Source organism: Dendrobium catenatum, unplaced genomic scaffold, assembly GCF_001605985.2.
Source record: "Dendrobium catenatum unplaced genomic scaffold, ASM160598v2 fragScaff_scaffold_1644, whole genome shotgun sequence".
Taxonomy (NCBI): Eukaryota; Viridiplantae; Streptophyta; class Magnoliopsida; order Asparagales; family Orchidaceae; genus Dendrobium; species Dendrobium catenatum.
Genome location: NW_021320106.1, coordinates 1,104,542 through 1,129,718, shown reverse-complemented (window position 1 = coordinate 1,129,718; position 25,177 = coordinate 1,104,542).

The following is a 25,177-nucleotide window of genomic DNA, read 5'->3' as shown; positions in this document are numbered from 1 at the left end:
GATCGTATTGTATGATCTATGCAATAAAAAATAATTAAAATATTTAATTAAATGAGGTTAATTTGTAAAATGCTATAATTAATCTTATTGTACAACTGCAACATCTTACAAAATGGTCAGTTATATTTAGTACCATCGTCGCAATTTAAATTAGACAATAATTTAAATTTGAAAGTTGTTCTAATCATATTGTACGAACTTGTTCGTACTATATGATGTTTATAAATCTTGCCTAATTTAATTCTCGTGGATAAGAAATTGAATCATGATAAATTAAAATTGATCATCATACAATACAATCTTAATTGTATTGGACGATTAACAAAGCAACTTCTAGACCATAATTAATCATCTTGGGGTTCGTCATGTATGAACTGCATTCGATTGAACTAATTGTATTGGATGATCTTAGATTGTATAACAGAGGATGAATCAATCGTATTGTACAACACCCCTATTGTACTATACAAGTAGAAGTGATAAAATTGAAAATTTAGAGTTTTTAATGCCCTCTATATAAACTCTTGTTATAACCTTAGCAATGGTCATTTGGTAGACATAGGTCTATTTCTTTTGTGAGAGTGTTGAAGAGAGAGTATTGAGCAAAGGAGAAAAAGTGTGAGATTGTATGAGAAGGAGAACAGCGGCGTGGGATTCAAGAAAATGTAAGAGGGGTTTTCACATAATTGCTATGACTAGCTTGCACTTGATTTCCTCTGGGTGTGCAAGTGTTTGTCTTGAGGGAAGCTCTATGAAGAAGCCTTTGGTGTCAAAGGTTGTCAACTACTCCATCACACCGAAGAGATGAAAGGGATTTCAGCTACTCTGCCACATGAGGAGGTAAAAAGAATTTCTGCTACTCCGCCGCACTGAGGGGGTAAAAGAATTTTAGCTATTTCAGAACATCAAGGTGATGAAAAGGATTTCAGCTACTCTGTCACATCGAGCAAAAAGTTTGTACATGCTTCTTTGCTTACCTGTGAACTAAATAAGAGTCACTATTAATTAGTGCAGTACATGAAAAGAGAAATTTCAGGGAGTTCACATAAGTCCAAAAGTAGGTCAAACGCCTATAAAAATAAGTTTGCTTTTTTTTGTATTTACTTTGTATAGTTTTACTTTCTTTCATAATTATTGTTTGACTATCTGGGTTGAGTTTGGTTGTTATTGTGATACAAAAATTATTGCGGTTGATTGAGATTAATATTTATTTTAAAAAGAAAAAAAAAACATAAAGATAAAAAGAACAAAAAAAATGTTATTTATTTTTTCTATAAAATCAAAAATACAAAAAGATTAGTATTTATTTTGGGTATTGTGAATTGTAATTTTGTTTATTAAAATGCTTCCGCATTAAAATATAATTTTTATTTTTAATAAAAAAAAATTCATTTTGAAAAAGTTTAGAAAGATCCATCAATAATTACTGGCTAACAAATGGAAGAACTTTTCACAAAAGTACAATATATCATAAATTTAACATGTAGTAAAATAAAAAAGCAGGTAACATATGCTTTGTACCATTATTATAGAAACTTGTAGGGAGAAAACAACATTAACAATGTATAGAACAACTAACAATGGAGCTATTACATTAAAATTATATCATAATTGAATATCAATCAATATATCAAATAACCAAACAAATGTGAATAAATTGAATATCAAAATACTTATTGAACCAGCAAATAGATACTAATAAACAAACTACGTGTTTGTAAAAAAGTTTGTTGTATAGCACTTAATAGATCATAAAATTTTAGGCTAACTATTTGGTTCATCCTAAATATCAACATTATGCAAATCTTAAATAATAGACTGACCTATATATTTCAACAATTTATAAGTCAACAACATCATAAATCATATATTCAATTTTATTTTGTTGATCATTTTATCCATTGATAGAATTGATTGATTTCTTTGTATGTATTGTATTTTGATTGGACTCATGACCATAGTCACCATGAGATGTCCAGTACTAATAATGCGATGGAAAATCTTATTTACATAAATTCAAATGTATTTTATCCATTGATTATAAATTTGATTCTTATCTTTCGAATATGCACATTTAATCTTTTCTTTTCATTAAAAAATATTTTGGAGACATACAAAACTTATAAATTACTAAACTCCAAATAAAAATTAATATGTTATGCCTTTTATTCTAGAACGTAATTTATTGTACATCTAATTACGTTATATTCTAAAATTCATATTATTTTTATGAATGAAATTAAAAATATGATAAGTTACACTTAGTTTATTTTGAAAGATATCGCTCCTTTCAATATAAACCTATGGAGTCATAATCGCTCCATCGAAAATAAATATATAGAGTCACATATGCTTCATCTAAAAGAAATGCACTTGCTAACCTTATTTTCTGTGTGAGATCAATAATTCAAACCAAATCCAATTCAAAATATCAAATTCAAAAACAAATGTTCAAATCAAACCCAAAATCCCTTGATTTTTTCCCTATTTTAGGGGAATTTTTAAATGATTCAAAATCCTATCAAATGACCTTAGAACCATGATTAATCAGTTGCATATTGATTAGGCATGTCCCTAGTGTCAAACATACCAATTTGAAAGCATTCCAATCTCTCTAACCCCCAAAATTAAATACTTTTTCAAAGAATGCAAATCCTTCAATATTTATAACATGTGTCCCTTGACTATGCATCTTGAGGAAATGGACCTTGGAAGTCCTCCCAAAATCTTTGAACTTGTCCAGGAGCAATATTATATTGGTTTGAACTATGATCCTTCCGACCTTCGTCACCCGCCGACTATGGTCCCTCCAACCACCATTGTTCAACTACGGTCCTTCTAACGTATGTCGCCCACCAATAATGGTTGTTTCTACCTCCATCACCAAACTATAGTACTTCAGACCATTGTCATTTGACTGCAATCCTTCTAACCACTGTTGCCAGACTACGATCCTTCCAACCTCTGTCGCTAGTCGACTACAGTCCTTCTAACCTCCGTCGCCCACCGAATACGGTCATTCCAACCTTCATCGCCTGTTGACTACGATTCTTCAAACTACCATCATCCAACTACGTTCCTACTAACCAAATGAATAAGAAAACACCATCTTGAGAACAACTATCATGTCTTTCTCCAACTATGAAATATGCTCTATACATATATCCGTTGTATTGAGCAAGCTCCCTCCTCCAAGGAAGGGTATTACTTGTAATTAACCACCAACACTAGTGGATTCATTCAAGCTAGATCAGATTCCGTGGTTTTTTTTTTTCCTTTTCAGGGTTTTCGACGTAAAATCTTGGTGCTTTTTATAAATATTGCATCTTACTCTTTCACTGTTTATGTGTTGAATCTTCGTACAAAATAAAGATGTCAAACTTTATCTCTCTCTATCGCCACGAATATTCTAGTATATATGCAACAAAGCTCAACATCATTTATCCTATTGACAAAGAAACCCATTTGCAATGCCCCAAAAAAATATAACAAATCTTTGCTTTTTCTCTCTAAAGAAATCTATTCCAACACAAAAAAAAAGAAGGAATATTAATCTTGAGTCATTGAAAAAGTCTATTCTAGCAAAAAGTCTAAAAAAGAAACATCAGCCCTTCAAATACTTTCTTTCATGCCTCTTTGTTAATTTTTTCCTATCCTTTCAGATTCAAGTTGTCTTTACAATCAGAGTTTGCGTTGGAACAAAGTCGGAATTGTGCTCTCAATTCATATAATTTATAAAGCTGATCAAGTCCATGAAAAATGCAGATATGGACATTTATGGATGTAAACGGGCACGTCATTTTGGCAACATTATAATAACATATATGGTCATGTACTAATTTAAAAAAAATACTCATAATGATTAATGAGCTAAAATATTTTATATTCAGTGCTAAATTTTAATTTGTTATTGATCAAGTGAGGCCAAGTGGGCCTTATACAAACTCTAAAATACATTATTACTTCTAATTAAGTACTTGTCATTAATCATACAATATATATCTTATTTTTTTTTTTAAAGATAATTATGAGATTGTTGTGAAGAAAGTAATTAATTTTTTTTTTTTTGAAAATAGGACAATAGTTTTCTTAGAGCTCCTACATATTAGTAGATTTGATTATAAAAAGTAATTTCATGCTACAAAAAAAAAATCTGAAAAGTAGTAAAAAAGTACCAAGAAAGTTGTTACCTAACTAAAATATGATCACAGTCTGGAAAGCAAAGCAGTTAGAAAGCTACTTCAGAATAAAACGTAAGGTTTCATTTGTGACTGTTTTTTTATTCCTTCTTAAAACAATTTTTTAGTATAAAGATTAAAATTTTTATAAAAAAAAAACTTTAAGAAGCAGTAAGAAAGCCGTCACGAATGAAGCCTAAATTAAATTACTAAAGATTTGTTTTGGACAGAGCATATGAAAGTGGTAGCCAAACAAAATTGTGGTTGTCATCTGAAAAGCAAAGCAGCTATAAAGCTGTTCCAAACGAACCCTAAAATATAATAACAGTCTGAAAAGCAAAGCAAACCCTAAATTTTGAGAAAAACATCCACATATTTCAGCTTGAAAAAGCATAGTAACGAAGATATAAGATATCTCTCTCTCTCTTTAAATTTTTTTTTTTAAAAAATCTCTCTCTCTCTCTCTCTCTCATTTTTGCTAGCACATGGATTAGGTAGATAAGAATATTGCTTAGTTCTGTACCCAACATTTCGGTGAAATAAATTTCATGAAGGAACAATCAATTAAATATGAGTTATGGCCAACCACCAAGTTAGTTAAATTAGAAGGCTATCATCAGACTTCTGCAAGAAAATTAGTATAAAAATAAGATAAAATTTTGCTGGATCTCTTTTTCCTTTATAAAATATATCAAAGGGCAGCCACTAAAACAACGGAAGTATGCATTTAGAGGAAGTAAGCATACACTAAAATAATTAATTTAAGAAAAGTTATTTAGTTTTGCTATTAAAAGGGGAGGGGGCCTAAGGGCATCTCCAACTGAAACTCTCATTTTTCACTGCAAAATGCAGTAAAATCAAAAAGTGCCTGATTCATCTCCAGTGGAACGACATTTTGCCTCGAACTCATCGTCGTTTCTTTCGCTCCTTTCTCAGACTGAGTTCGGTAGAGAGAAAGAAATGACGAAAGTGAACAGTACGTCAATATTGGCGTCGCACTGTTCATTAGCGACTGAAATGCCAGCAAAAATGGAGTTCGGTTGTGACGTCTGAGGCTCTCCATTCGCCTTTTTGCTAAACGGCTAGAGAAGCTCTAAGAGGGTCACGTGCCCCCTCCAAAATTTAGAAAAGCCCACGTCAGACCCTTCCCGCGAGCGGTTTCAAAAAAAGATTGTTGGTATTGTTGGCGCTGATTGTATAGGAAAGTGCTAGTAGCATCTTATGTAACATTTTAACTGAGAAGATGTAAATTATCTCTCCTTTGACTTGTTAAATTTTACCTTGTTACTAGTGAATTATTTACCTCAGTTCCTTTATTATTTATTAACATATGATTAATTGCATTGTGGATGGGTCTGAAATTTATAATTTGCAAGTATATCTTTATAGAATAAATTGATTTTTTATAATACATATAAACAGTAAAATAATTAATTGAATATGAATATAAAAATCAGCTGAAGCATGGTTAAAGTTGGGTCCCCCTTAAAAAATTTCTGGCTTTGCCACCGACTATTAATCAATTTCAACAAGACGCTAGTTTGATTTTTAAAGGGGATTTTTTTTTTACAAAGATTCTTATTTTAGCAGACCCTGCGGGCGAATTTAAAAATTATTTTGAGTGGGTATACTTTCTCAAAATTGAGGTTTATTATCTTAAGCGTCATTTTAAATTACACTAGAAATAGGTCAGTGAAACATAGATGGTGAATAAAAAATGTCTATTATATTTTCTTGAAGATTATGATGATGTTTTTATAATTTCTTCGCTTATATTCACGATCTTTGTTTAGGTTCTATTTTTGGTAAATATTTTGATCCCAAAGTCTTAAATTAAAGAGGATTGAGGAGAAGGGTGATTGCTAAATCAATCAATTTAGGCTTTATTTGGGACAAATTTCTAACTGACTTTTTAAAGCACCCTTCTAATACAAAAAAAAAGCTTGACTATAAACTTTTGTATTAAAAAACTGCTTTAGAAAGCAGTAAAAAAAAAATTATCTCAAACAAAATTTTAGTGGGGTAAGCTTGAGCTAGTGGTGGCATGGATCTACCCATGCCTCAATAAGGTTACTCTATTCCTTTTTTTTTTTTAATTTGTAAGTAACTTATTTTTAATATAGATTAATACAGACAAATATGCTCAAGTTTATATTGTTTCTGCCTAACAACTTTCCAATTCATATGATATTTTGTATTTATTTATGATGTATTAGAGAAACTTTAAAAAAATTAATCTAAAATAGGACTATACATCATGATAAGGGTTGTTAGATCATTGATGTTGAACATGTAGGGTCATAGAAGTACATTTCATCTATTTATAAAATATTCATAATTTGACCTTTGAGTAATTAAAATATACTTTTGGATGAGTTTCATAGTTTATATTTTTTATATAACATTTGAATCTTGCTAGTAAGATTTTGCCTTATTTGTTTAGTATTAGCATATCATGATGATTGAAAAAAGAATAGCTTAAGTCAAACTCCCACTCTTGCTTAGGAGTGCTGATCACTTAGGCTTCGTTTGGGACGGCTTTTTTACTGTATTTTGAAGCAGTTTTCTAGCACAAAAATTTTAATTTTTATGCTAAAAAATTGTTTTGAGTAGCAGTAAAAAAGCCGTTCCAAATAAAGCCTTAATTGAGTTTCAAGTTAGGCTTCGTCTGTGGCAGCTTTCTTGCTGCTTCTTAAAACAACTTTATAGTACAAAATTTTAAGCAAGAAAGTGGCTTTAAGAAGCAATAAAAAACTGTCTCAAACGAAGTTGAAGTCAAATTTAGTGTGTTTTAAATATAAAATAACTTTTGTAAAGGGATTATTGATACAATTATGTTTTAAGCTGGTAATTTTCCCTATTTAGGTGGGATGAAGTGAGTTGAAACCATCTTGAAAGTTTTAAACAAGTCATTTTCCTTATTGGTTAAGGATAGAGATAAACAACAACCAAAGTATAGCTTGAAGAGATCAGGGATGCAAGTGTGCTAAGCAAATCATGAATTAGCTCAAGCTCGACTTAATAAATGACTCATAAGTCGAGGTTAATGAGTTAACAAGCTAAACTTGAGCTAATTCTGACTCAATACGCTAGCTCACTAGTTGAATTGTTTTAAAAATATTATCATAAAATATACTTAAATCTATTAGCAATTAGAAGTTTAAGTATAAAATTGATAAAATAACTAAAAAATTATATCTCACTTTCTTATATCAAGTAATTTTTATTAGTTATTTTTTAATTTCTCATTTTTGTACATTTTATTATAGCAATTGCTTGAGTCAAAGTCACCTCTCTCTAACTCTAAATGAACCACCTAGTGAGTTCAGCCTGAGCTCAAACTAGACTAATCAATCAAGCTAAAGCTCAAATCAAAGATAACTCAAGCTAGACTCAAACTCCTTTATACGCTCCATGAAGAGACAAATCTTCCCATTCAAATCAAAGATAACGTGAGCTAGGCTCTACTCCTTTACACTCCATGAAAGACAAATCTTGCCATTGAAAAATAACAAAATTGACTTTTCCTTCTTTCTCGACAGTCTCATCTACAACTTAGAAAACATTCAATACGTACAGAATCAAAAGAAAACAAAAGTCCATCTATCGTGTTTGCATGAAATTGTTTTCTTTTCCTTGTAAATGACCACAAGCTTTAATTTTTCAACCTTTTCCTTCTGCTAACCATATGTCATGCTCCCCGGCCTTTTTTTCATCATCTACCATGTTGGACAAATTCATAAAAATAAACCTCTCTCTCTCTCTCTCTCTCTCTCTCTCTCTCTCTCTCTCTCTCTATCTCTCTCTCTAGCATCCACATGGAATTGTGGCATAAAAAGGATACAAAAATAGTTAGTTAAATCTAATGATCTACTCACCGAAGTTTTGGGTGTTTGATGGGCGAGCATAGCTAGGAACCCCACATCCCGGGTTCGAATCCCCTCTACTACTGCCTCGCTTTTTTAGTGGGGCAAAGCAAGTGTGGGCCCGATGATGGTGGGTGGCCTTGCTATGTTTTGCCGAGGGATTAGTTACGTCGTCAAGCGATCCCTTATGAGTGGCATGCAGCAGAAAGACTCCCCCGTTCTTAAAAAAAAAAAAAAATCAAAATGATCCTTGTGAGAGAACAAGTCTGCATTCCAATGCTGGATCTACTTAACTTATCTAGAAATAAGGTTAAGAGAGCCACGACAAATCCTACAGAAAATGACTAAATTAAGCATAATCTTGCTGTATTAGTAGTAAAGCATTCAAGCTTATTTGATGAAGTTTTAATATCAAGGTAATTAGTTGAGCTTAACAAGGTCTTAATTAAGCTCCCATTTAAAAACTAGTAAGATTAAGAGCTATGTTTTCAGCTCAGGAATCTAGAGATTAAATAGAAATTTGGAGTGCTGATTTTGGGGATTGGGATTTGGGAAGAAACCATCATTCTTTACATGGGTAGATGGGTGGGGTGCACTTGGACAGCAGATTATTTATTTATTAGTGTAATTTTATTGAAAATTGTATTAGTTGTACCAGAAAGGGATGTCTGTAAGCCTTCAGTTTCGTTTGAGACAGTTTTCTAAAGTAATTTTTATTATAAAAAATTCTCATTCAAAATAGTAAGAAAGCTAAAATAGTAAGAAAGCTATTCCAAAGGAAGGCTTTTGAACCAGATTTTATTAAAAAAATTTAAATTTGCCTTTGAAATTGCACTGAAATTGATAGAAAATACTATATATTTGAAATAAATCAAATTCTTTCAATTTTGAACTAGAACGGTTTTATACCACAAGACTGTCGCCGGCAGCCACCATTGCCACCCCCCACCGGCCACCACTGCCACCATCGCCGTTGCTAGCTCCCACCACCTGCTGCCACCATTTTTTGACTTTACACTAATCATTAGTTCAAACAAAAAAAAATCAATCTCTTGCGTTTACTTTACATTCATTTAAACAACTATAAAGTACTCATTTTGCATTGCATTCTTTTTATTAAAATAAATATAGAGTAAAATTGAAAATAATTAAATTTGACTAACTTCCAAATACATATAATTTGTTTGTTATAGCCGCCACTCGTACCTACCAACTGCTACCACCTAGGGGTGTCAATTATTGGCACGACCCGACAACCCAACCCAAACCTGACCCCGAAATTTGGGTTGGGTCGACCTGTTTAACAAAACAGGTAGGGTTCGGGTTTGAAAATTTGACCCGTTTAGAAAACGGGTTGGGTCCGGGTCAACCCGCTGAACCAAAATTGACCCGGCTTCCAACCTGCGTCTGCATTGAAGCCGCAAATCGCAATGCTAATGACCGGTCTCGCCCTAGCCCTCGACCCATGGTCACCTCATGTATTACAGATGAACCGCAGAAGTGCGAAACCGCCTTGCGTGATCGCGTCCAACAGTCGAACCGCGGACTCGCAGAGGTGGGAGGCGGAGCAAGGTCTTGTCCCGACCTTGCGTTAGGCACGCGGCACGCCACAGGCTTGCAAGCAACGAGCTCGCATTGGCGCATTGCTCGCGCAGGTGCGCTGCTTGCAGCTCTCGCCCTCGCTCAAACCGCGCCATGGTCGAATCCTGATCTCAGATCTAAGTTTCCGGGTTTGCGAGTCGGGTCGGGTTAACTCGGTAACCAGTATGGATCGGGTTGGAAATCTTCACCCTTTTAGTTAAACAGGTCGTGTACGGGTCAACCTGTTTACGCCCGGCTCTACTCGGTTTGGACCCAAATCTGAACCGTTAACTTGAATTGGCACCACTATATATAATTTTAAACACTTTCCTACATGTAACCAACCTTTAGTTAAGAAGGTCATAATTGGCCTACTTTAGCCCAATTAACCTTATAAGGGCCCTTTGAATCCATCCGGTTAACTCAACCCCACTTCGTCATATCAATGGACCAAATATTCTCATTTGGTTGTGTTGCGTGCTAGAAAATACGCGGCGGTAGAGTTTATGAATTCGCGCCCGAGCGTTGCACGAATATTCAGCACACAAATAGAAAAGAGAAATGAACACCAAGATTTTTACGTGGAAAACCCGAAATAGGGAAAAAACCACTGGGCCTCGTCGAGTTGTAAAGTTCTACTAGTGTTTGTTTGAAGTACAAAGGTTGATCCGTCTTACAAATCAAGACGATTAGTTTACAATCAACTTCTCACAAAGTTACAAAAGTTCTGCAAATTCCCGGCATTTTCGGCAGAGTTCTGGCATCTTCAGGCGGCGGGAAGAGCTCCGGCGGTGGTCGGGGAGGAGCTTCTTCCTTCTCTTCATTATTATCTTCTTCTTCTCTCTCTTCACTCCCTCCCCTTTGTGAAGAATGAGGGCTATATTTATAGTTTTTCTGGAGTGGCATGGCTCGTAAATAGGTGTGAGATCAGGGGCGAATAGGGAGTAGTTTGAATGGACGACCGATATTGAACCCTTCGATCGTGCACTGTTCGTTGGACATTTGGAGGTCTTAATGATGTTGGAATTCGGCGATCTTGGGCTCGTTGGATTTGTCTCGTCGAGCCGCTCGATTAGAGTATAAGCTTGTTAAAATCGGAGACCGTTTGGTAACTCAAATTGCGTTTTGAACATTCCAACAGCGCCTCGGGTCCTTGATTCGGACCCATTTGCGCTCGGATTGGGTTGAATTTGGTGTCGTTGGGTTCATATTTCCGAGACGCTCAGTTTGACTATAAGCTCCCCAAAATCGGAGTTCAGACGCGCCTGAATCTCATATTTGAAGTTTCCAACTAGCTTTTTGCCTCGAGATTCGTGCCCGATCAAGATAAATTTGTGATGGCGTATCAGGTTGAATCTCATTAAAGCTTCGTTTGAGACGATTTTCTTACCGCTTTTTAAAACAACTTTAAGTAGCGATGAAAGCAATCCGAAACGAAGCTTAAGGCTAGTTTGGAACGTCTTTCTTACTAGTTCTTAAAGCAACTTTTTAGTACAAAAAATAATTTTAAGAAATAGTAACAAAACCGTCCCAAATGAGACCTAAATCTAATTAATCATTCGTTGAACCTAATTTACCAGATTGGATCAATTTCCTAAAGTGATTACATCAATTAAGGCTTCGTTTGGGACAAATTTGTTATTGTGCTTTTTAAAACAAATTTCTAGTAAAAAAAATTTTTTTTTCCTAAAAATTTGCTCTGAGTAGTAAGAAAAACCTAATTTTCAATATGACTAATGTGATTTGAAAAAAGAAACCAACCAAAAAACCTGTCCCCAAAAAATACAGGTCCGGTGTGCTCTCCATTCTCTATGCTTCTTCGGAATCTTGAAGAAGGCTACGGCATTATATTATAAACACGCCATCCATTTTACTGTATTTGTCTTGCCGCGCAGATCTATTTTTTTATCTCTCTCTTTTGTTTTCTTCCGGAAAAATGCCATTTCTTGCAAAATAGACCGGCTTTGTCGAAGCTCATTTGTTTGGTTCTGGCTTGCAGCTTCCTGACTTCATTTCGAGGGATTAAATTACAAGGTTTCGTTTATGATTCTTCCATAGTAGCAGAGGATGGGAAGGTAGCAGAAGGGAGAGTGAAATCCCATAAGTCGGCGTGTGTTTGTTCACAGTTCTGATTCGGAATAAATTTGATAATGCAGTGGTGCTATGAATAGCGTTTTTACTGCCAAGGGTTGTTTTATCATGTAAGGATTCAGATCAATTTTGTTGCTTTAGATGGGAAAGCTTTTGATGCTGGTCTTCTGTCTGATGCTTTGTATTGGTGCACAGGTATTTTACTGTTCATTAAATCCCATCTTTGTCGTTATTCATCTGGCGTTAGTAGTATCTCTTATCATTGTCTTATTTTTGTTTTATTTATTTATTTGTTTTCAACATGTTATTTGTTTATAGTATTACATTTTCATGCTACTATATGGCTCCATTGGTCACTTGTATACAAATCATGTTTTGCAAAACAAAGAATTTCAGCATATTAATAGAATTGGCTATTCGGTTGGTGTCAAATTGTGGAGCTTAATTATTTTCTTTATGAATAAAATGAATTATGTAGACTTAGGCTTAGTTTGGAACGGCTTTCTTACCGCTTCTTAAAGCAACTAGGTAATTTTTGTACTACAAAGCTGCTTTAAGAAGCAATAAGAAAGACGTCCCAAATGAAATCTTAGTCGTTGGTTATTCTTCACAGCAAGGTTATCACAGGGGTTTTCAAGGGCAGCGAGTTGTCATTGATAGGTATTTAATATTTGTAGTTATTTTATCAAGGCCATTTTGAAAATTTATAATATTTTTTGGCCGCTTTGATTTTTTTCAATATATATATATATATATAAAGAGATGGAGGCGCCATCTTACATTTTAAAAGGGAAATTAGGGTTATGCTTTTAAACAATCAAATCACAATGAAATAGGTGACGGTGGCAATAGGATATAGCCATCAATTGGATAAACTAGTATAAAATTCTTTTGTGTTTTTGTGCATAAATCTGCTTTAATGTCTTTTTGGTTCTTTTGTTTGCATAGATTTTGCTTATTTCCTAATAATCGTATGTATTAAAAACAAGGAATTTAAGCCAGGCTCTATTTTAGGATCTTCATTTACCCAGAGGTTATAATGCTATCGAGACATCTCATCCCTTGACAAGAGATGTGGCGTTGACCTCCTCCACAACCATAGTTGTTGTTGATGCCTAAATTTAAGGAGCAATCAACCAACAAGATTTTGCACTACAACAGTTCTAAATCTGTGTGAAATTTTGTATGCATGTAAATTATGTAGTACGCCAAAACCTTTTATCAAAAGTACGACATATTTTTTTTGGGTTATGCTTATGCGCCGAGGAGCTCCTTGAATGACCATCTTTAGAGAAATATAAGTCATATGATTATTGGTGTAAGGATTTAATGTAAAATGTGGTTGTTAATGGCTACCATTGACATGCTTGTCCTCTTGTAACATGTCTAGCATATTATCGGTATCCACTCATAACCCTTTGTATCATTTAATATTTCTTTTAAAAAATAACTAGAATTTTAACCTTAATTATACGATGTTCATAACATCTAAAAAATCATTAATATCATTATCATTATTATCATCGGCCTTATCCCAACTATTAGGACTGACCTTATGAATCCTTAGTTTTCATTTGTTTATCTTAAGTTCGCCTTGAGATGTTAAAACTATTCTTCATAGGATCAATTTCTATCCATATCATATTAGGTTTTGTGATATGGATGGAGGATGGGCTACTCATGACATGAGTAATGTAGTATGGTTTAAGATAAAGAAATAAAATATATAAATTTTAAGAACAATAACAAAAAAAGATATACAAATAATCTTCTTAGAGATCTCACCAGAGAACCCTAATAAGAGAAAGCCACTAAACACTACTAGAATGTTGGATTTTTTGCACCAATTATTAGGAGCGTTTTAGCACGGCTTCTAAAAATCTCTTTTAGCACCGGTTTTAACCGATGCAAATAACTCCTCATTTAACCCCCGCTAAACTCCGCCAGAAGCCCTAATTCTCAATATATGCGCGCGAACTAAACTTCGAGGATTGTCTCCGATCCCTCTTCTCCTTCCTGCACGCGACTCAAGCGGAGCATTTGAGGGTTCATCTCTACCCCCGATCCCACCCATACCCACCCACAAGGCCATGTGCATACCCATACCCCATTGGCTATGGGTGGGGTACATGTGTAGGTGTGGGTATGGGTACCCAATGCAGGGCTCTGGTAAGAAAGCTATCCTAAATGAAGGCTTTTGAACCAATTTTTTTTTTTTTAATTTAAATTTGTCTTTCAAATTGCACTGAAATCAAAAGAAAATATTAAAATTTTGAGATAATCAAATCCATCCAATTTTGAACTAGAACCATTTATAACACAAGACCGTCGTCGGCAGCCACCACTACCACCGCCGCCACCACTGGCTGCAACCACCTGCCGCCGGCCGCAACCATTTTTTGACTTTACACTAATCACTAGTTAAAAAAAATCATTCTATTGTATTTAATTTGTATTCATTCAAACATTGGCAAAGTACTCATTTTACACTGCATTTTTTTATTAAAATAAATGTAGAGTAAAATTTTAAAATATTAGAAAATCATTAAATTTGACTAAGTTCCAAATACGTTGCTGGCTACCACATCTACACCATTGCCACCACAGCTACATACATAAATATATGGTAGTTTAATATTGTTTTTGTATGTTCTTCTGAGTGGAAGGGATGTGAACATAAAGGGGAGGAATTAACCACTGTTTGATTCTTGAGATTGATAACTGATTAGGCAGGGCTGTATATAGCTAAAAGCCCTGGGATACAGGGAGTTGGGAAATGGTGATCAGAAAATTTATTTGCGAAGTATGACATGAAAAAAGAAGTTTTTGATCGATATGGTAATTTAATAAATTTGACATTAAGTGTTTTATTCATTCAACAAGATATTGTGCAGCTCTGAAACTTCTGCCACACTATTGCAAATATTGAAATTTTGTTAAGTGATGGGCATATGGGAGATCACGAAATCTTTAAGACTTGACTGAATTTAAAGAGTTCATTTGAACTTGCTAATTCAAGTTAGCAAAACAGAGGCTAAAAACTGAAGACGTTATGCTGACTTTGCTGGTATTTATTGGATAAGAAGGGTTGCTTTAACGGAAGCCCAGGTGAAAATAGTAAGGTAGCTGAAGCTAGTAGTTCTTGTGATAAAATTAAATTTGCATGAGTGTTGTAAAGTAAATCAATTGGAAGCAGCTTCTTGGAGATGCTTAAAGATCATGAAGGTATATTTTCATTTTACAAATATATGAGCATTCAATCATCATTTAGTGCTAAAGTGATCTCTGCATATTTGGGTTTGGAGTGATGCTGTCTAAGGAACATCGTTGATGCCATACTGAAGAAATTATTATGTACGGAGATTGGACAGTGAGAACTGTCTGAATTGGCTGCGCTTTTGCAAATACTCAGCAAAAGTGCAATTATGAATGCATATTTGCTGCCATTTTTTGCTGAGTATTTATAAAAGCGCAACAAAAGGGCAGCTAAAGGGTAGCAAATCCGGACGGTTCTCGCCGTCTTGTCTCTGCACAGAATAATTTCTTGACATACTGGAGGTTGACGCTATGGCGAAAGAAGCTTTGGTATGTCTTGATTGACTGCAGGAAGGGCGGTGGGCTTGTTTTTCTGAGTTAAGGAAGATGAGGGTTGTGATGAATTGGCTTGATGTATAGTATGCAAACTTATAGATAGGGAGGAGAGTAGTGCTGCAAAAAGGTTTGCTAATGAAGTTTAAAGTAGACCTTTTAGAGGCTCTACAGAAGAATTCATTCAAGAGACATTACAATATTTGGAAGAAAGGGGGTATCAGTGTTTTAGAAATTGACATGTAGACTTGTGTTTTGGTTCTAGTTTATTTGGCTGTTGTTGTTGTTGTTGTTTTAATATGCTATTGTAGCTCTTACTTGTACTATTCTTTAAATGATACCCAAAGCAGGTAGGGGTCGTCCTTATTATGCCATATACAACAGGCGAAAAGCTGAGCAAGCCACCGCAGCACCTATCTGTCCTCCGCTGCCTACAACAACACAAGTAGCATAAAACCATCTTCTCTCATTATTACAAAAAACTGCAAAAAGCCCTGTCTTGTGTAAGGGATTGTCTCCCCTCATCTCTATTTAACACAAGCATTGTAAACAGTGAAAACATGATTCTTCAATATAGAAATGCTACTGCAGTTCCGTGAGCTCTCCTCTTAATGTCTTTCATGGTATCAGAGCAGTTTTAAAGCCTCGCGGCTGAGACTCGAGTCTCTTCTTCCATCGTCAACTCTTCATGGCTGAATCTGGGAGTACTTCTGACATCGCCCCAGCGACTTCTTCGCAACAACCAATAACTGAGACAACCATCCTGCCGGCATTAAAGTTTCTCATCTCAAATCTTAAAAACATAGTTCATGTTCATCTTAGTCCCGACAACTATCCCATTTGGCGACTACAGACCCTCAAAATCTTCTCAGCAAATCGTTTTGAAGGATACCTCACCGGAGCCTGCAAATGTCCATCGGAATACATTCCATCTACTACATCCGGCATCATACCGAATCCTCTCTACGCCTCTTGGACATTTCTAGATCAAAATCTTGCATCTGCTCTATGCTCTACCATCACAGCTCCCATACTTCCCTACATTCTTAATCTCTCCACCTGCCATGAAATTTGGCTCACGTTAGAGAAAAGGCTTCAGCCATCCAACCGGAGTAGGGTGATTCAACTCAAAAATGAGCTGTACAATGTCTCCATGAAAGATCAGTCCATGTCTCAGTACCTGAACAACATTAAAACAGTAGTAGATAACATCTCTGCAGCAGGCTCCACCATTGATCAAGAAGACATTATCTTCTATATACTGAATGGTCTACCAGCCAACTACCAATCATTCAAAACTGCAATAAGAACTAGAGCAGATCCCATCAGTTTAGACGAGCTGTATTCACTGCTATGCAGTGAAGAAATCAACCTGATGGCAGAACAGATCAAGCTTTCACCATCCGATGCGCAATCTGTAGCATTCACGGCGACCAGAGATCGCGGATCTGCATCGCGTGGACGCGGGCGTCACACCAGCGAAGCTCAAATCCCAACCCGTCCGCAGTTTTCTCCCGCTCGAGGCTGTGGACAAACTCAAGGATCTCAACGCGTAAACTGTCAAATCTGCGGTAAACCTGGCCACATAGCCTTGCATTGCTGGCACCGTGCAGATTTGAACTACACTCCACAGACAGCTGCACCAGGAAGAGCTCTATACACCTCCACATCACCATCATCACCGGACTGGTACCTGGATTTTGGAGCAACAGCTCACATCACCGCTGATGCAGGAAATCTCAAACAAACCAAACCTTACTCTGGCTCAGATACAATATCCATCGGAGATGGCTCTTCCCTTCCGATATACAGCACAGGAGACGGCCTTCTACCCACGCCTAACTCTCATCGTAAGCTCCACTTAAAACAAATCCTTCATGTGCCTGCCATTTCTCATAATTTACTGTCTATTCATAAACTTACAACTGATAACCACTGTTCCGTGCATTTTGATCCCAACGGCTACCACATTAAGGACTTGACCACTCGTGAAGTTCTACTTCATGGACCAAGCTCGAACGGACTCTACCCAATCACCAACTCCAGCAACTCTTCAGCAACTACTGCTCTCACGGCACAACTCACCTCCAGTAAATTATGGCACTCTCGCTTAGGACATTCCCACAATTTTGTAACAACTGCTGTCATGCGGTCTCTTAGCTTACCTTCTTCTATTAGGTTCTGTTGTGTGTCTTGTAACGTGGCCAAAAGCCACAAGTTATCTTTTCATTCGCAAACAAAGTCTGTATCTAAACCCTTATTTTTAATCCATAGTGATGTATGGGGGCCTTCTCCCATTCTATCTCACAATGGCTTCAAATATTATGTCATATTTGTTGATGATTACTCAAAATTTTCCTGGCTTTATTTAATGACAAACAAATCGGAAACCTATCAGAAATTCATCCATTTTCTTGCTATGGTCGAAAATCAATACAACACTAACATTCAATATTTTCGATCAGACAATGGAGGAGAATATACCTCAACTCAATTCAAATCTCTTCTTGCATCAAAAGGCATCATTCACCAACTTACATGTCCCTATACCCCAGAACAAAACGGGGTCTCCGAACGCAAGCATAGACACATCCTGGAGACCACCCGGGCTCTTCTTTATGAAGCCAGTCTTCCTCCAATATTTTGGAGTGATGCCATACTCATCTCCATTTTCTTAATTAACCGCCTTCCCTCCAAAAATACCTCTAACAAATCCCCCTACCAACTCTTAACCAATAACCTACCCACCTATCATCAACTCAAAGTGTTCGGCTGTCTTTGCTTCCCCTGACTCAAACCACTATCCCCACATAAATTCTCTCCTCGCTCCACCCCGTGCATATTTCTAGGCTACGCAAACTCCACAAATGTCTATCGCTGCTACAATCCTACTACCAAGAAAATCATCTTATCCCGTCATGTTATCTTTCAGGAAGATCAATTCCCATACTCCTCTACGTCATCCTCACTATCCCCTAACAACCCAACCACATCAACCTCTCCTCTACTACTCACGCCAACTTCAATTTCCCCATCCACTACCTCACAAGACCAGTCAACCACCTATACAACTTCTACTCCTCTCTCATCTCCCACAACCGAAACTCATCATACAAGTCCCTCTACAAATTCTCAATCTAACACAGCCCTGTCACCATTACAAATACCCAATCCCACTCCTCCCAAAGTTCAATCACATCCCATGCTAACTAGATTCAAGTCAGGCACCTTAAAACTGAAACAAATTTTTACACTTACCGCCGCTCAAACAACACCATCTACTCCTACCACCTTCCATCAAACAAACCAACATCCTCAGTGGCGTGCAGCCATGTCTACAGAATTCTACGCTCTACAAAATCAAGGAACTTGGACTCTCACTCCACCTCCACCCAATGAAACGGTTATAGGTTGTAAATGGACCTATCGTCTTAAACTTACACCTACCGGAACCATTGATCGCTACAAGGCTCGACTTGTAGCCCAAGGATATACGCAGCAATTTGGCATTCACTTTCACGAAACATTCAGTCCAGTAGCCAAAATGCCCACCATTAGACTTCTTCTCACTATCGCTCTCCATCACAATTGGCCCATCCGTCAATGCGATATCTCAAACACCTTCTTACACGGACCCCTTCATGAAACGGTATACATGAAACAACCTCCCGGATTCATTGATCCTCTCCAACCCAATCATGTGTGCAAGCTCCACAAAGCAATCTATGGTCTTCGCCAAGCTCCTCGTCAATGGTTCCAAACCTTCTCCACGTTCCTACTTAAAAACAATTTCAAAATAAGCAATTCTGACCCTTCTCTCTTTATCCACACAACAACAACCACTCAAACCTATCTTCTTCTCTATGTTGACGATATTCTCATCACCGGTAATAACAACCAACATATTATTCTCACCCTCTCAAATCTACAAAATCATTTCAAACTTAAAGATCTCGGTTCCATATCATTTTTCCTAGGCATCCATGTCATATAGCAGCCTAATTCCTACTTTCTTCACCAATCTACCTATGCTACCTCTATTCTAAAGCTTGCGGGTATGGAGAACTGCAAAGCAGCCCCCACTCCTATATCCGTGCAAACCAAATCCTCTGCAGACAGCTATCTACCTTTCAACGATCCACTTCTCTTTCGCAAAATAATAGGCTCACTCCAATACCTCACAATCACTCGCCCAAACATTGCTTTTACCACAAATCTTCTATGCCAAGCCATGCAGCAGCCTCTCAATCTACATTACCACCAACTCAAACGTCTCCTTCGCTATATCAAGGGAACAACAGCCTACGGACTTCCGATCACACGAGGAGATCTCATTCTACGCTCTTACTCCGATGCCGACTGGGCTTCAGACCCTTCCAACCGAAAGTCCACCACTGGATATTGCTCCTACCTTGGCAACACGCTCATTTCCTGGAGCGTCAAGAAACAACCAACAGTTGCTAAATCATCCACGGAAGCGGAGTATCGTGCTCTCGCAACAACCGCAACTGACATTGTGTGGCTTCGGCGACTACTAACCGACTTTGCCAGCAAACAGTCGCTCGCCACACCTCTATACTGTGATAACATCTCAGCTATGGCCTTAGCCAATAATCCAGTTTTTCATGCTCGTACAAAACACATCGAAATCGACTATCACTTTATTCGTGATAGAATCCATGCTAAGGAGATCACAGTTCATCATATTTCTTCTCAGGATCAACCGTCGGATATACTTACCAAGGCCCTTCCTCCGAAAAGGTTCAATGAACTTCGATCCAAACTAATCATCCAGCCTCTGGATAATTAGTTTGAGGGGCGGTATTATGCCATATACAATAGGCGAAAAGCTGAGCAAGCCACCGCAGCACCTATCTGTCCTCCGCTGCCTACATCAACACAAGTAGCATAAAACCATCTTCTCTCGTTATTACAAAAAATTGCAAAAAGCCCTGTCTTGTGTAAGGGATTGTCTCCCCTCATCTCTATTTAACACAAGCATTGTAAACAGTGAAAACATGATTCTTCAATATAGAAATGCTACTGCAGTTCCGTGAGCTCTCCTCTTAATGTCTTTCAGTCCTCAGGCCAACCTGCGCTGACAGATTTGATAAATATCTTTTAAAAATAATAAAAAAAAAGAGCATTGTCTAAATTAGCTAAAATTAGTTATTTGCACTATAGCTAAGCTCTATGTTTAAGATCTTCTTGGGCCACTTTGCTCTGTTCGGGTTAAAGACTAACAAAGCAATTAAGATGGATAATTTCATTATAAAAAAAAAAATTAAAATGCTGAGATAGACCCAATATTTTTATCTACTAGTCTTATGATCTTATTAGGGCTGTTCAGATAGTAAAAAGCAATGTTATGGAGATTTTCAACTATTATTATGAAAAACAATTACTTTGCTTTAAACTATTTTTTCAACTCGCTTGATAAGGTCATTAACAAAGTTTGGACAAAAATCAGTACTCAAAATATTTAGGTTGAACAATTTATGTTGTTTATTCTTCAGGCTTCACCCACATCATTCAAAACTATTCCAACCAACTTGAACTAGTTTTACTGTATGCGCTATTCCCTGCTACACTACAAGCTGCTCTCTAATCATCTAACTTGATGTAATTTGATTTGTTTATGGAATAATCTTTCATGTTGGTCGTTCTTTGTTGCATTATTATTATTTTTTTGTTAATGGTGAACGATAAATCACAAAATATGTTGCTTGAAATTGTGACATCAAAGAAATAATCTTCTCCTCTAAATATTGAGGTGCTGCCCCCACTCTTTAGTTTGACATGGAAGTGATTAATGATTTGTGGCATTTTATAGTGATTGTAAATGCATAAAAATGAATGTTGGTCCTCTTGATTTGGCTCACTTGACATAGATGAATTTCGAGATAGAGAAAATATGAGAGTTGGTTGTTTATATGAATATTTTCAGTTTCCTTCCATAAACGTAAGAAAAAGATAGATGCGATTGACGTGAAAATAGTTTTTGTAGAGAGAGATGTTACTTTGTTCTTATTCTTCATTTGTAAGTATTTGATATACTTGTAGTAAATTAGAACTTTGATGTTGTTTATCATTATATCATATTGTTTGAGTTTCTACTAAAATCAGCTTTAAGCACCAGAATCTTGCCCACTTTGTCTTATTTGGATTTCCTTTTTCATAACTTTCATCATTGTAGGACCCCTTAAGATTCTTGGACAATAGGCACTTGCAAGAACAGCATCCAGTACCCATGATGATTTGAACTTTTGATAGAACTGATCTTTGATGCTATCTATCTAATTTGGCTCTGCTTGAGAGGAAGGTCATCTCTTTTAAACAATGGAAACTCTATCTTATATGCAGAGCTAAAGCTGCTTTGATCATCGTTCCTTTTTCCGGCTTCGTTTGGGATGACTTTCTTATTGCTTGTTGAAGCAGCTTTCCAGTACAAAAAATATAATTTTTATACTAAAAAGCTGCTTCAAGAAGCAATAAAAAAGCCGTCCCAAACGAAGTCTCAATCTACCAGCATGTATTGATGCCTTGCTTCCATTGCTTTTGAAGGGAAATTCTCTCAATGACTTTTGACATACTTCACAGCTGAAGAACGCTGATGCACAGAAGTCAGGGACTCCCCACAGACCCAGATTTTGTTCATTGGAGAGTAAAAATTTACACTGTTGAACATAATTTAACTTAGCTTGGATGAACCCCAAGAGTTGTGGATTAGAAGGGCTCCACAGTCAGATGAGCTTGAAAGAAAGTGATGGGTGGTTTAGCTTTTGTGCCTGAAAGAATTATTTGTTCAGCCGTCTTTCTTTGACCTTTTGATGTACTATTTGGTACAGCCGTCATTAAAACTTGGTGAACAAAGATATCCATTATCTTGAAGAGGAAGATAAGTCATGCGCGTGCTTGAAGATTCTATGAAACTTTTTGTCATGAAGCCACTCCACTTGATTTCTTTTGCCTATGGGATTGGATTAGTGTTCCTTTGATAGCTTGCTTCTTTTATTACAGGCCGTTTGTTGGTTGTCGGCTCAGTTTTGTATGATACTTTTTGAGTGATGTGTGGTGGTTATGGCCTACCAGAGGGTTAAATTTTCCAATTCGATGAGGGGTTAGATTTTGTTTGAGATAGCTTTTTGATTATTTTTGTGATATGAAAAGCAGTAAAAAACAATAATATATATATTTGGATGATAGTTTTTTTTTTCTAAATTTAAAAAGCTGTTTTTAAGAAATTGTGTTTGAACATGGAGAAATTATTTAGTGCCGAGACCGGATGCATAACGTTGTTCAGAGATTAATCAGAATGTGACACGGCAGCGGTACCGAGCAGTTGTATTAAGCGAAGGGGTGATGTGGCGCATTCTGATTGGTCTCCGAACGGCGTTCGGCATCCGCACAGAAGAATTAATCTTGGGTGAAAATGGAGCTTTTAATAGAGAAATACAAATTATTCCAAATAAGATCTTAGTATTCATTTGGGCTAATAATAATTTTTTTTATAAATGTGATTCTAAAGTTTTTATTAGGAAAGTGAATTTTAGAAAAATATATATTTTTGATATTATAAATATATTTTAAAAAAAATCAAACAATAATTTTCTTATGGTTATCACATTTTAGTAGATTTTATTCTTAAAAACAGTTTCCTACAACAAAAACTTAAAAAAAAATGATAAGACTTGGAAAATAGAAAGAGAATAAAGAAAATTAAAAAGAGAACATTTGAAAATCTTATTAGATTTCTATATCAAAGAATACAACATTGATTTGACATAATCAAGTTAATGTTGAGAGTAAACCACACGACGAAACAAATGATAAGAGAAAATAGTGAAAGCGAACACGAAAATGTAACATGAAAAAAAATCCAAATCAAGAAAAGACCACAGAGTCACACTATCACAACCCAATCTGATCAAGACAAGTCCTATTGTGTTAAGGTGTGACAAACAAATCCCAAGTTCAAGTTTTGAAATATTTCATATTCTTTTCCAATATTCATTTTAAATAAATAACAGACTACAGAGCTAATAAAACATACAAGTACAACAACAACAACATCAAGCCTTTATCCCACTACGTGGGGTCGGCTACATGATAATAAAACATACAAGTACTGAAAATAAATCTATCTTTAAGATTTATTTCATTTCATCAAAATGTATAAACTATAATACATTGCTATAAACATAAGCTACAAACTTTAATAACAAACTATTTATGACTATACAAAACTCAAACATAGAGAAATACTTATAAACTCAAATTTGACCCTAAATTGCTAATCAACAAGCTCATTCCCTTTCTCAAATCCTCAAAATCAAAAGCAAAACCTCAGTGAGCTACAACAGCTCAACATGTTATACAAACCAATATAAATTTTAATTTTTTTATTAAATATTTTGTTGAATATTTAAAAATAATTAATTGTAGTCTAATAAATCACTCTATTCAAACATATAATAAAATCATAACAGCTATCTAATTATTTAAATAACAATACTGAGCACATAAATAAATTGAAATTCATATGACAGAGCAATTTATATCACATTTTTTTAAATCAGATATAATCTTAAAGGATTATGGCCCTTTATGACTCCTCTTTGAGCTTATAACACTAGAATACACCCATAAGCATCAGAATATGATTTATAGCTAGCCACTAGAACATACCTTATAGGCATCAAAAAATTCCCTGACACAGATAAAACCTCAAAGAATTCTGGCCCATTATCTCTCCGAGCATATATAATTTAATCACACGTGTATATTTTCATCATATTATAACAATTAAAACATAATTGAGTATGTGTTAGAATTACACAGTTTTCTATGACGGTAGGTAATAGAAAACCCTACCAAGTAAAAATGCATATTTTTAATAAAAAAAATTCCAGAGATCGTGCAAAATATTATTTTAAGACTTTAATTGTACTACGACATTATTTTTTAACATTCAAATAATTTTCTATTCAATAAAAACTCCACAAATTCCAAAACTCTTGTTGTAAATTTTCAAAAAATATTTGAAATGTTTATAATCTTAATCTCTGTAACATATAAAAAATTACATAATGAAAATTTTACCAGTGTGAAGTTATCCTCATTTTTTGGTAAAGGAAAAAAATTTTTAATTAAAAAAATTTGGTAAAAATTATGTATTTTTAAAAATTGAGATATGCAAAGTATATCTATCTCGGGATGAATAAATTTTTCCACTGACAAATAAAAACTGCTCTAAGACGTCCAAAATCTAATTTTATTTTTCTCTCTCCTCTTTTTTTCCCTTACCTGTTCTCTGTTTGGTCAAAACAAAAATGTAATGTTTTTTTAGTTATGTATCTGTAGATTAGGGTAATAGTGGATTATGATATTATATTATAATATAATAAGCTAAGGGTAGAAAGGTAATTAAGCCAATTATTTTATTTTTCACATTAAAATTCTTTAATATTTTTAATTAGGGAATTCAAAAATTATAGAAATTATCCATAAATTAGTAAAGCATATCTAAATTTTTTTGAAGAAATTAGTTTTCAAAACAAACACCTGACGGTCTCAAAAACCCTACTTGTATCGACAAATGTTAATTTCTTAAGGAATTGTATGAGTGCTCAAAAATTTTGAAAAATATTAGTGTAACTAAGCATAATAATATCTATGCTATGATGAAGACGGTTATTGGTTTGTACCTATAATAACTTTTGGAATATTTTTTTATTGTTATAGATCAAAATAACTCTTTTAAAAAGTTAAGGGTTATCTATCACACACACCACACCAAAAAATTCACTATGAAAATGAATGAAATGGTGCAAATCTATTTTTCTTTCTCCTTCTTTCTCTTCACTTCTAATT